Genomic DNA, 14,400 nt, shown 5'->3' with positions numbered 1-14,400 from the left:
GTGCAGGCGGTGTTGAGTGCTCGCGGGGCGGTGCAAGCCGCGCTGGCCGTCGCGGACACGTGGAAGAAACAGGAGGTGGTAGCAGTGACCAAGATACAACAGTGCAAATCACGAAACGTTGTCAAGAAAGGTGTGTGTGACGGCACTGAGGCCCGCGACGCCGCCCCCTCTTCTTGTAGACTAACATTTAGTTAAGTGTGTGTGTGTGTGTGTGTGTGTGTGTGTGTGTGTGTGTGTGTGTGTGTGTGTGTGTGTGTGTGTGAGTGCGTCAAGTGCAACAGCCAGCCAGCCAGGTGGTGGCTCGCGCTCTCTCACGTGTGGAGGCACATGTGTCATACCTGCCCCGCAGTGTTGGTGTGTGAATCACCTGTCCCGCCACACACCTGTTGATGCCGCTCAGGTCATAACAACACTACCGCTGTCCTGCTGAACATTACTGAACAGTATGGGACCCGTTCACACCACAGCCAAAACTGTGCGAGGGAACCACATTAACGGGGATGGGATTGTCACCTGTTAATTAATGACCGTTGCTTGGCAACAGTAAGGCGGGACATGGCGGGTCACGTGCGAGCGTGTTCAGTCCTGTCAACGGCCCGTTGATTTTACCCGAGGGCCACCCATCCATTTAGTGGCTGGAAGCCGGCGGATTGTCGAAGATCACCCGGATTTTTCCTGGGGTGGGGGGGTTTAGCATGATTTTGAGCTGCAGTAATGTCTTGGTATTAACAGCTTCTGCGGGTAGGGGGTTCCGTAGGTTTATGAGGCAATGGGTTGAAAAACACGTTTTCTGTCCTACATTGTGGCTTGTTGAGTTTGAAGTTGTTGGCCCCTTGTATGAGTTACATGTGGCCTTTTGACCAAGTGGTCTGAATTAATATCCTTCATTTAGTTCAGTGTTTTAAAAGTTTCAAAGAGATCCGCCCTATCATGTCTGGTTTGCATTGTTAACCTGGTTGATACCTGGTTGATACCTGGTTGATACCTGGTTGATGGGGTTCTGGGACTTCTTCTACTCCCCAAGTCCGGCCTGAGGCCAGGCTTGACTTGTGAGACTTTGGTCCACCAGGCTGTTGCGTCCTGTGGCCCCCTCAGTCTCTCTTGGTATGAAAGTCGAATTAGTTCTGGGATGGTTTTTTATCGTTCTACGTTGTTCTTTCTCTAAGGCAGATATGTTCGCCTGAAGATGAGGTCTCCATGCTTGAATTCCAGCCCGTTCTAGCGAGCGTTCTCAACGGCACGAAATTGTCGTGTTAAAGTGCCTTATCCTAACTTACCAGAGGACCCACAGACAGAAAACGGGACATTGTCAATTTCGCGAGCCGCTATCATTTTCTAGTACGAGAGTTTTTTTTTTTTTTTTTTGCCTTAGGTAAAGTATACGTCAAAATGCGACGTGCTATTAGGAGGACGGGCTTGACCCCGACAGCTGTCCGGATAAGGGGCGCACCAGACACTTGTACACTTGAATCACCACCACCTTTTCCTTGAAGTCAAAGCCGAAGGGTTTAGTTGGGTTGTGGCTTGCAGTGTAGTTACTGCTGCTGCTGCTCCCACTTGTTGTGCAGCCTTCAGTGACTAGTGGGTCCTCACTCTCAGGGGCCAGATTCACGAAGCAGTTACGCAAGCACTTACGAACCTGTCCATCTTTTCTCAATCTTTGGCGGCTTTGTTTACAATTATTAAACAGTTATTGAGCTGCGAAGCACCAGGAGGCTGTTTATAACAATAACAACAGTTGAATGGGAAGTTTTCATGCTTGTAAACTGTTTAATAAATGTAACCAAAGCCGTCAAAGATTGAGGAAAGATGAACACGTTCGTAAGTACTTGCGTAACTGCTTCGTGAATCTGGCCCCAGGTCCTTTGCGTCTCCAGTCTGCTGCAGAGAAGTGTTGTTGATTTGATAGTTGTGGTGTGCATTATGCCCTGTATACAAGGTCTTGCATTTTTCAACATTAAAGAGCATATGCTTGTCTTCTAAACATTTGTGGAGTTCATGAAGATCTCTTTGTAAGGCCTCACTACAATTTTTAGCTTCCTGCTTTACCACAGACCTTAGTGTCATCTGCAAATTAAATGATGTGGTAAGATACTCATCAGTGTCATTGATGCATGTGACAAAAATAGGATGGCCCCCAAAATAGATCCTACGTATCCCACTCACCACATTTTTTTTTTTTTTTTTTTTTTGAGATATATACAAGAGTTGTTACATTCTTGTACAGCCACTAGTACGCGTAGCGTTTCGGGCAAGTCCCTGGAATACGATCCCCTACCGCGAAGAATCGTTTTTTTCATCCAAGTACACATTTTACTGTTGCGTTAAACAGAGGCTACAGTTAAGGAATTGCGCCCAGTAAATCCTCCCCGGCCAGGATACGAACCCATGACATAGCGCTCGCGGAACGCCAGGCGAGTGTCTTACCACTACACCACGGAGACTGTGATTTCCTCCAAACAGAATCATCTCCATATAGGATGACTCTTTGTTTTTGTTTTGCCTATAACGTGTTGAATCCAATCTTGTATTTTATCATTTATTCCACGTGCTTGTAATTTCCTTGCCTGTCCTTCAGACGATGCTTCATCACAAGCCTTTGAGAAGTCCATGTATACTATGCAGGCGATGAGTCACAATCGACTTGAGAATGGTCCAGGACGGACCGAAACGTCGTCGTCCCTTCACCTTCTAGTGTGTGGTCTGGTCAACAACACATTGTAAACACAATCACAATCGACTTGAGAATGGTCCAAGACGGACCGAAACGTCGTCGTCCCTTCAATTTCTAGTGTGTGGTCTGGTCTCCATGTATACTACGTTTACTGGAAGTCCTTTGTCTAAATAGCAGGTTATTGTCTTCAGAAATGTGAGCTGGTTTGTAAGGTCGGATTTATTTTTAACAAGACCACGGTGCGTTGATTTGACTGGATTGTGCATTGTAAGATGGTGCATGATCTCCTTGAGGATTCCCTCCGTGAGCTAGCAGCTATGTGAGGTTATCTTGAGATGATTTCGGGGCTTAGTGTCCCCGCGGCCCGGTCCTCGACCAGGCCTCCACCCTCAGGAAGCAGCCCGTGACAGCTGACTAACTCACAGGTACCTATTTATTGCTAGGTAACACGTGTTACCTATCAGGTTAGGCTGATTGATGAAGATTAAGCCACCCAAAAGATGGCACGGGCATGAATAGCCCGTAAGTGGTGGTAGCCCTTTTGAGCCATTACCAGTATCAATAGATGATACTGGAGATCTGTGGAGGTGCGACTGCACCCTGCGTGACGGGAGATGTCTCCCGTGGAGGTTAGGCTGATCGGTCAGTAGTTTTCTGCTCAACCTTTCTGCCTTTCTTGAAAATAGGGGTGAACAAATCCACAAGGGCCGTGATGACGGTTCGAATCTACGTGCAAGAGGATCCCAGACGCGCCTTAATCGACTGTGCCACGATAGTTTAACCATGTCGTGGCACAGTCGATTAAGGCAGCGTCTGGGATCCTCCCGGACGTAGGTTCGAACCCTCGTCACGGCCCTTGTGGATTTGTTCATTTGATGCATCACGCTATTGTGATTTCTATATAATGTGATTTCATATTGATTTCATCTATATGATGTGATTTCATATGATTTATATAATGTGATTTCATATTGGGGTGACAGTGGCCTATTTCCAGTCTAGAGGAACTATTCCTTTGTCCAGAAATTTTCTGAATAGGAGCTTCAGTGGGAGAGAGAGAGAGAGAGAGAGAGAGAGAGAGAGAGAGAGAGAGAGAGAGAGAGAGAGAGAGAGAGAGAGAGAGAGAGAGAGAGAGAGAGAGAGAGAGAGAGAGAGAGAGAGAGAGAGAGAGAGAGAGTTCATCTGGTAGTTTCTCTTTAACTTTGGATTTAATTCCATCCTCACCTGTGACTTTTAAATCCTTTACTTCGTCATTGCTCTTCCTTGTTGTTTCACACGTAATGAGAATATTCCTTAATTCATTCTCTTGTGCTGCTTCAGACATTTGTGTGGGTGTGTGGTGTTGTGTAAACTTTCTTGTGTGAGCACTGAGGGAGAGTCTTCTCTCCGAGTATTGGCTTTTTTTATCGTCAATTATAATTTGGTTAATCTCCATCTTTTTAAGGGAACTATCGAGTCTTTTGTTTGTTGACTTCTTAGGTAGGCATAACAATACTTTGAATATTTCATATCGTTTTTAAGCTCGTTTCTTTCATGTGCTGGCGTCACAATAACGTGGCTAAAGTACGTTGACCAGACCACACACTAGAAGGTGAAGGGACGAAGACGTTTCGGTCCGTCCTGGACCATTCTCAAGTCAATTGAATCGACTTGAGAATGGTCCAGGACGGACCGAAACGTCGTCGTCCCTTCACCTTCTAGTGTGTGGTTTGGTCAACACGTTTCTTTCATAGTTCCTTTTGGCCCATCTCATTTCCTGGGTTGCTGAATTTGCTGCCCTCCTGTACATGTCATAATCTATGTGATCCTTGGTGGATTGATACTTTCGCTTTATCATATATGTTTAATGTCATCCATATAGTTCTTTTACATTACCTCCTCCTCCTTGGTATGTATTTTTGAACAAGTTCATTGATGCCCGTTTTGAAATTTTCTGATGAAGCTTCCATGTCCTGAGCTATTAACTCACCTCAGGAGGCGATTTGCAATTTCTCAATCTATAAAAGTCTCTTTGAAGGTAGTCTAGAGAGTCATCATCCTGGATCTTTATATTGGATTCCATAATTGTATTTGTCTTGGAATATTGTGGTCACATGAAGGGACAAGTTTTCACACAGAAATCACAATAGCGTGATGCATCAAATGAACAAATCCACAAGGGCCGTGACGAGGATTCGAACCTGCGTCCGAGAGCGGACAGCACGCTGGACTTGTGATCCTGTGGTCCCGGGTTCGATCCCAGGCGCCGGCGAGAAACATTGGGCAGAGTTTCTTTCACCCTATGCCCCTGTTACCTAGCAGTAAAATAGGTACCTGGGTGTTAGTCAGCTGTCACGGGCTGCTTCCTGGGGGTGGAGGCCTGGTCGAGGACCGGGCCGCGGGGACACTAAAAAGCCCCGAAATCATCTCAAGATAACCTTAAGATAACCGTCCCATTCATCGTGTGTATAGGAGTCAGCTCCGAGAGTTCTCACATATCAGTGACACAGAAATAAGTATATTTATCAATGGGAATATTTTCTCCATTTTGAGGCATTTTGGAGGACAGAGAGCGAGCGTCTGTCTCATGGCCTGAAATCTGACGCTGATGGTGGTAGTAGCAGGGATGGTGGTGGCAGTGTTGGAGATGGTAGTGGTGGTGAAGTTGGTAGTAGTAGTAGTGGTAGTGGTGATGGTAAGTACTAACCCGGGGTGGTGGTAGTGTTAGGGTTGGTTAGAATACTTGTGATGTTATAAGTAGTCGCAGTTACAGTACTGCTTTTAAAGTAGCAATCTAAGAAGTAGAAGCACTTATTATAGTAGTGTAAATATGGGTAAAATAAGTGTTCTGGGTAAGATAATTAAATGTTGATATTCAAAATCACTTTATCCAGATCTTGAAAATATTTTCATCTATAATGATATTGTATTTATGAACTTGTACAGAACATTCCTGCATGTGTGTGTGTGTGTGTGTGCTCACCTATTTGTGCTTGCGGGGGTTGAGCTTTGGCTCTTTGGTCCCGTCCTCTCAACTGTCAATCAACTGGTGTACAGGTTCCTGAGCCTACTGGGCTCTATCATATCTACATTTGAAACTGTGTATGGAGTCAGCCTCCACCACATCACTGTCTAATGCATTCCATCCGTTAACTACTCTGACACTGAAAAAATCTTTCTAACGTACCCTGTGGCTCATGTGGGTATTAAGTTTCCACCTGTGTCCCGTTGTTCGCGTCCCGCCAGTGTTGAATAGTTTATCCTTGTTTACCCGGTCGATTCCCCTGAGGATTTTGTAGGTTGTGGTCATGTCTCCCCTTACTCTTCTGTCTTCCAGTGTCGTAAGGGGCATTTCCCGCAGCCTTTCCTCGTAACTCATGCCTTTTAGTTCTGGGACTAGTCTAGTGGCATACCTTTGGACTTTTTCCAGCTTCGTCTTGTGCTTGACAAGGTACGGGCTCCATGCTGGGGCAGCATACTCCAGGATTGGTCTTACATATGTGGTGTATAAGATTCTGAATGATTCCTTACACAGGTTCCTGAACGCTGTTCTGATGTTAGCCAGCCTCGCATATGCCTCAGACGTTATTCTTTTTATGTGGGCTTCAGGAGACAGGTTTGGTGTGATATCAACTCCTAGATCTTTCTATCTGTTCGTTTCATTAAGTACTTCATCTCCTATTCTGTATCCTGTGTCTGGCCTCCTGTTTCCACTGCCTAGTTTCATTATTTTGCATTTACTCTGGTTGAACTTCAACAGCCATTTGTTGGACCATTCACCCAGTCTGTCTAGGTCGTCCTGTACCCTCCTACTATCATCCTCTGTTTCAATCCTCATAATTTTTGCATCATCGGCAAACATTGAGAGAAACGATTCTATACCCTCTGGGAGATCATTTACATATATCAGAAACAGTATAGGTCCAAGGACTGACCCCTGCGGGACTCCAGTGTGTGTGTGTGTAATTGTAACACACACATTATATATATATATATATATATATATATATATATATATATATATATATATATATATATATATATATATATATATATATATATATTATAAGATTTAGAGCCCCACGGATGATTTAGGGTCAGTAAAACACTCTGTAAACATTAAAAATATTGGAGTTAATAAAAAAACTCATTACTGTTATATTTTAAGAAATTACTTGAAATAAAACATGTTAAATGCCATAGATCAACAAACATTTCGTGCGCAGATTTTCGTGATTACAGTTAAAAAAAAAAATATGTATATATATATAGCCTTAAGATGGAATGAAGAATTTGGATTTATATTGCAAGCGTCCATGACCTGTTGCTATACAAATTACTGCAACATACCAGCAGGGTTTAAGTACCCAATATAAAAGAGAAACTTCAGTTTGAATCGTCGACCTAAAGGTTCAAGAGAAGCATGGTTACATGACATACACAAATTCAGAATTGGACTTATATGTGGCGTACACCTGTTCAAACGTGTGTCACATATACCGTGGAAAGCAGGTTATATCTGGATTACCTGTGGGGGTTTTCCGTAGTTCTCGTATTGCAGTCTGGCCTAGGCCCAGTCTTTACCTGGGGTCCAGTCTTTACCTGGCCCCAGTCTTCCGTGGCCCCACCCTTCCCTAAGGCCAGTCTTTCCTAGTGATTGTGTTGTCAATGAGGCTGTTTTCGTAGCTCGCGGGCTTACAGTCATCACAGATAAGTAGAACACATCTGCAGGCTTAAACGGAGGAGGGTGGTGGGCCCCTGACAGGTGGGCTCTGACAGGTGGGCTCTCACAGGTGGGCTCAGGTGGGTAGTGGGGCAAGAGTGGCTAGTAAAACTTCATGATTCACTTATCCCTCGCCTTCTTTTATTTTTCCTTTGCCTTCGAGTTGATCTGCTCCCAATATTTCACGTCTGTCTGTCTGTCTGTCAGTTAGTCAGTAACTGCTTCGTCGCCAGGAACAATTATACACTTATCTAATCACCACCAAACTTGGCCTAAGCGATAGGTAATGTCCACATCTGAAGTGGTGATAGGCCGATTATTAACCATTCTCGAAGTAAACATTGGCAGCTTAGAAAACATTATCTGTGCCGTATGGGATTTTTTTCCCCCATTGTTTACATAACCAACACAGTTTATGCGTGTGACTTAGATTGAGGGGGGTCAGAGACCGGCCCGCGGCGACATTGATCCTCGGAATCACTGCAAGGTGACCGTTGAATGGTAGACTTTTCGCTTGTGTCTTAAAGTCGTTTTAAACACGTCTCAATACTGTGATACCTACCTTGAGGCTACCTTGAGGTGCTTCCGGGGCTTAGTGTCCCCGCGGCCCGGTCGTCGACCAGGCCTCCTGGTTGCTGGACTGATCAACCAGGCTGTTAGACGCGGCTGCTCGCAACCTGACGTATGAGTCACAGCCTGGTTGATCAGGTATCCTTTGGAGGTGCTTATCCAGTTCTCTCTTGAACACTGTGAGGGGTTCGGCCAGTTATGCCCGTTATGTGTAGTGGAAGCGTGTTGAACAGTCTCGGACCTCTGATGTTGATAGAGTTCTCTCTCAGAGTACCTGTTGCACCTCTGCTTTTCAACGGGGGTATTCTGCACATCCTGCCATGTCTTCTGGTCTCATGTGGTGTTATTTCTGTGTGCAGGTTTGGGACCTAGCCCCTCAATTATTTTCCACGTGTAAATTATTATGTATCTCTCCCGCCTGCGCTCAAGGGAGTACAGATTTAGGCTCTTTAGTCGGTCCCAGTAATTTAGATGTTTTACTGAGTGGATTCTAGCAGTAAAGGATCTCTGCACGCTCTCTAGGTCAGCAATTTCTCCAGCTTTGAAAGGGGCTGTCATTGTGCAGCAGTACTCCACTCTAGATAGCACAAGCGTTTTGAAAAGTATCATCATCGGTATAGCATCTCTAGTGTGAAAAGTTCTTGTTATCCAACCTGTCATTTTTCTTGCAGTTGTGACGGCTACTTTATTGTGTTCTTTAAAGGTAAGTTCTTCCGACATGAGTACACCCAGGTCCTTTACATTGCCTTTTCGTTCTATGTTATGATTTGCCTGCGTTTTGTACGTGGTTTCTGTTTTTATATTTTCAATTTTTCCGTATCGCATGAGCTGAAACTTATCCTCGTTGAATACCATATTATTTTCTGTAGCCCATAGAAAGACCTGATCTACATCTGATTGGAGGTTTGCCGTGTCCTCTATGTTGCCAACTCTCATGAAAATCCTAGTGTCATCTGCAAAGGATGATACAGTGCTATAGGTTGTGTTCTGGTCTATGTCCGATATGAGGATGAGAAAAAGTACTGGAGCAAGCACAGTACCCTGGGGGACTGAGCTCTTCACGGTTGATGGGCTGGATTTTATTTTGTTGACTATTACACATTGGGTTCTGTCAGTCAGGAAATTGTACATCCATCTGCCTATTTTCCCGGTAATTCCTTTTGAACGCATTTTATGTGCAATAACACCATGGTCACATTTATCAAAAGCTTTTGCGAAATCTGTGTAAATTACATCAGCGTTTTGTTTGTCTTCCATAGCATCTAATGCCATATCATAGTGGTCCAGCAACTGCGACAGGCAAGAGCGCCCTGTTCTGAAACCATGTTGTCCGGGGTTATGGAGATGCTGTGATTCCATGTATTTTGTGATCTTACTTCTTAGCACTCTCTCAAAAATTTTTATGATGTGCGATGTTAGTGCTATCGGTCTGTAATTTTTTGCCTCTGCCTTATTTCCTCCTTTATGGAGTGGTGCTATCTCTGCTGTTTTTAGTATGTCAGGGATAACGCCAGTATCTAGGACTTTGTCTCCACAGAATGTGAAGGGCCTGCGATAGTGGTTTTTTACAGTTCTTGATGAATATGGAGTTCCAAGAATCCGGGCCTGGTGCAGAGTGCATAGGCATACTGTTTATGGCTTCTTCAAAATCTAGTGGGGATAGGGCGACGTCTGATATGTGATTTGATGTTGGTATCATATCCATGAAAAATTCATTTGGGTTATCAATCTTTAGTGCATTTAATGGCTCACTGAAAACAGAGTCGTACTGCTTCCTCAGTAACTCGCTCATTTCTTTGTTGTCATCTGTGAAAGTTCCATCTCCCTTTCGCAGGGGCCCGATACTAGATGTGGTTTTTGATCTTGATTTTGCATAGGAGAAAAAATATTTCGGATTTCTCTCTATTTCAATGATGGCCTTTTGCTCTCTTTGCCTCTCCTGGGTTTTGTATGATTCTTGTAGCTTGAGTTCAATTGTTTCTATTTCTCTACCTAACCTTCTTCGCCGTTCTTGAGATAGGGTGCGACTCTCAAGTTGTTCCGCGATTCGTTTTCTTCGCCTATATAGGGAACGACGTTCCCGTTCCAATCTGCATCTCTTTCTCTTTTTTCTTAGGGGTATGCGGTTTGAACATATTTCTAGTGCTACTGAGCTTATTTTTTCCAGGCACTGGTTCAGGTTTGCATTTCCTAGCTGTTCTTACCCAGTTTATTTCTGTGAAGTCCTGGTTTATTTGCTCCCAGTTTATCCGTTTATTATTGAAGTTGAATTTGCTGAAATCTCCTCCACCGGGAATCTGGACTGGTTTTGAAGGTCCATTTCCCATGGTTGTCAGAACTTCAATTAAGTTGTGATCTGAGTAACAGGTATTTGTAATCATTATGTTCCCGATCAACTCATCATTATTAGTGAAAATGAGGTCCAGCGTGTTCTCCTTCCTAGTTGGTTCTACTATTTGCTGGTTTAAGGCAAACCTATCGCACATCCGTAGCAGGTCATTTGCATGTGCCTGCTCATTTAGGCTACTTCCTGGTATTCTTTCTGATATTACTGTATTAGCCAGGTGCTTCCATTTCAGGTGCCGTAGGTTGAAGTCCCCAAGCAGGATGATGTTCGGAGCTGGATTTGTGAGGTTTTCCAAGCAGTGCTCTATTTTCATTAGTTGGTCTTTAAACTGCTGAGGGTTTGCCTCCGGTGACTTATATACAAGGACAACAACTACATTTAGGATCTCTATTTTGACTATCAGCACTTCCACCATATCATTTGAGGTGTTTAGCAGCTCAGTACAGATGAGTGTGTCTTTGATGTAGAGGCTGACCCCACCCTGAAGCCGGTGTTTCCTATCACATCTGAAGAGATTGTATTCTGGGATCCATATTTCACCATCTAAGGTAGTCCTTTGTGTGAGTTTCCGTTAGGGCTGCAAACACTGCATTTGCCTCATGAAGGAGACCATCTATAAAATGAACTTTGTTGGATTTGCGTGTTTTTATACCCTGGATGTTGGCAAATATAAATGATGATATCGTGTTAGTGGAAGTGCTGGATGCTTTAATTGGTGTTAATATCTGAGGCTCTGGTAAGGAGGCCACTGTGTTTGCGTCCTCTCTAGCATTTGACCGAGTTGGTGGTAGAGTCTGGTCATTTTTAGCCATTCTTCTCCTCCTCCTCTTGCTAAAAAATTATCCCGGTTGATGGAGTAGTGGCTGTTTTCATAGTGGTAGTCTGTCGGTTTTATTCGCCTGGTACCTCTTATATGAAAAGCTGGGCATTCAGCATTGAAGCACTCTTTCCTGTCCAAAGAGTTCTTGCAAATTTCTGGGTGAAAGAATTCACAGCTTTTGGTACATTTACCTGTATTGAGGAGGTTTCTGCACTTTCTAGGGTGATCGTGTGTACATGTTCCATTTATTCTTCCCGATTCCCCATGCTTACAGGTAGCCCATCTGTAATACCAACAGATTTTGGGGCCTTGTTTTGTTTGTTTCCCTCTGCCAGGGACCGCACTCTGCTGCGGCGCCCCCGACACTGTGCCCTGCTCCGGTGCCTGTGACACTGTGCCCTGCTCCGGTGCCTGTGACACCGCGCTCTGCTCCGGTGCCTGTGACACCGCGCTCTGCTCCGGTGCCTGCGACACCGCGCACTGCTCAGGGTCCCCGACTCCGTGCCCTGCTCAGGCATCCCCGACTCCGCGCCCTGCTCAGGCATCCCCGACTCCGTGCCCTGCTCAGGCATCCCCGACTCCGCGCCCTGCTCAGGCATCCCCGACTCCGTGCCCTGCTCAGGCATCCCCGACTCCGTGCCCTGCTCAGGCATCCCCGACTCCGCGCCCTGCTCAGGCATCCCCGACTCCGTGCCCTGCTCAGGCATCCCCGACTCCGTGCCCTGCTCAGGCATCCCCGACTCCGTGCCCTGCTCAGGCATCCCCGACTCCGTGCCCTGCTCAGGCATCCCCGACTCCGTGCCCTGCTCAGGCATCCCCGACTCCGCGCCCTGCTCAGGCGCCGCTGCCACAGAGCTCTGTGCTACAGCTGGTTGTACCTTGGTGCCATGTACAGTTTGTTTGAAGACATTAGAAATTGCTATGCAGGCATTAATTAGTAATTCTCTGTTTTCGGCGGGAGTTTTATCCAGGATTTCCATCAATTTCAAAAAAGTTACATCATCCTTTTTGCAGAGCCAGTACACAGAGTGGTCACTGGGACCATTTCTCCTTGAATTGTTAGTCATGTTGGCACATTTTTTGTGTATGGCTGCTGAACAGAGTTGGCATTGAAAGCTCTGTTGGTAATCTACCTTCATGTTGCATTCTATGCACGTTTTTATCAAAGCCATTTTTTGAACACTTCTGTTCAGTGGTGATGGTCTTACAAGGTGGGGTGTTGACCGGTGGGGGAGTTGACCGCGGGTGCTGGCCGTGGGAGCTGGCCGTGGGAGCTGGCCGTGGGTGTTGACCGTGGGTGTTTACCAACTTGAGATAGGCCTGGAAGAGGCTGTATGGACGGCCACTGTTGCTACCACGTGTCGCACTCTTAATTTGTTTTGTTCACTTGTTAGATTACATTACTTGCATTTTCCCACTAGTTATCATACAGTAGAGGCGTCTAGTTTCTGTGTCTGGGCACTAGTTACCTGAGTACGTTACACTATTTGAAAGAATACACACACAAGAGGGTACTGGGGTGGGCCTACCTCCAAGTGGCCCTTGTTTACATACACACGACGGACTTATTTTGTGTGTAATTTGTTCACTTGATATTAGACTATGTTATCTTAATTTTTGTTATAATAGACACAGGTTTTGCATAGAGAGCTTAGCACTATGGGCACTGATTACTCGATGTTTCAATAGCGAGAGATGTGATTTATTGACGACTTGGCAACTATCGCCTAAGGCCCCCTGGCACCACGAGGGCAGGCCTTCACTACACACGAAGTTCACTTATTTTTCCTTTAACACAAATGGTCGGATGGTAATCACTATGATATATTGCTTAATATGTTGAGACACACTTTAAAAGTTATCTGACTGTGTTTAGTTCCTGTATCACTGAAATGTCCCTAGTTATATATTGTTTTCCGCGGAGCTCGCACCGCGTGGCCCTTCCCCTCTCACACCCAAAACACACCCTGTTATCCCTGTTATTCCTTAACATCACCCTGAGGTGATGTTAAGGAATGGCGGATCCAAGGACACTGTTCTGGGTGAGGATCTGAACCCTCCTTGTGAATCCTCCGTGTGAACCCTCTGTGAACCCTCCATGTGAACCCTCTGTGAACCCTCTGTATGTGCTGTCTGAACTCCAATTAATTTTGGTCTATATAATTATCTTATCTTTTTATTGAGTGAGAGTACACATTCACATGGTAGTATACATACCATGATATCATACATATCATGATATCATACATATCATGATATCATACATATCATGATATCATACATATCATGATATCATACATATCACGATATCATACATATCATTCATATCCTGATATCATACATATATCATTCTAAGTTAGGGTTGTGCCCTCGCTCAAGCTGACACCCTGACTAGGGTGACTCGGAATATCCTAAGCTTGAGGTCACCTTGAGATGATTTCGGGGCTTTGCGTCCCCGCGGCCCGGTCCTCGACCAGACCTCCATGATATGCCAGTCCAAGGATTGAATTCTCAAGTTTTATTAAAGATATTATTGGCTTTAAATAACTTTTGCTAAGTTATTTAGAAGCAAGGTCGACGCCAGTGTCCCTGATTGGACGGAGGCTAACTGCTTATATTATATATATATATATATATATATATATATATATATATATATATATATATATATATATATATATATATATATATATATGTATATATATATATATATATATATATATATATATATATATAGTATGGTGTTGAAAATGAACAACCGTCCCCTGTTCTGGTATAAGGATGGAGGTTATCGGTCGGAGTTTTTTTTGTACCAACGTACAGATCCACACACACACACTGGCGCTGCTAACTCTCTGTCCTCAGTTACCTTGCCAAGGTCTCGTTAGTTCCCGCCCAATCATACCTCTCCCTGATTGGTTGCCGCGTCTTTGGCATCCAATATTGAAGTCAGTCTCCTTCAGCGACCACTAGAGTAGACTCAGCTGCCCTCTGGTCGCCTCGTTAGGTGTCTCTGTAACGTTTAAACTACTGTAGGGGTCAGACTTGGCGTAATTTCCACAGATTCCAACGTGAGAGGGAATTCAGGGGGAACTTGATCATCCTTCCCTGGTTGGTTTAGCAATTTCAGAGTGTTCTTGATTTCAGGGTCTGTCCCTCTGTTTTCTGTCTGGGTTTTTGGGTCCCCCTCTCTCCCTCACCCCTCTTCTCTCCTATCTCCCCTCTCTCTCTCTCTCTCCCGACTCTCCTACGTGAGGTGAAACTTGAGGCAAGGGAACAGTCGTTCC

Source organism: Procambarus clarkii, chromosome 32 (genome assembly GCF_040958095.1).
Source record: "Procambarus clarkii isolate CNS0578487 chromosome 32, FALCON_Pclarkii_2.0, whole genome shotgun sequence".
Classification (NCBI taxonomy): Eukaryota; Metazoa; Arthropoda; class Malacostraca; order Decapoda; family Cambaridae; genus Procambarus; species Procambarus clarkii.
The sequence above is the reverse complement of the archived record's forward strand: the minus strand, read 5'-3'. Positions refer to the sequence as shown.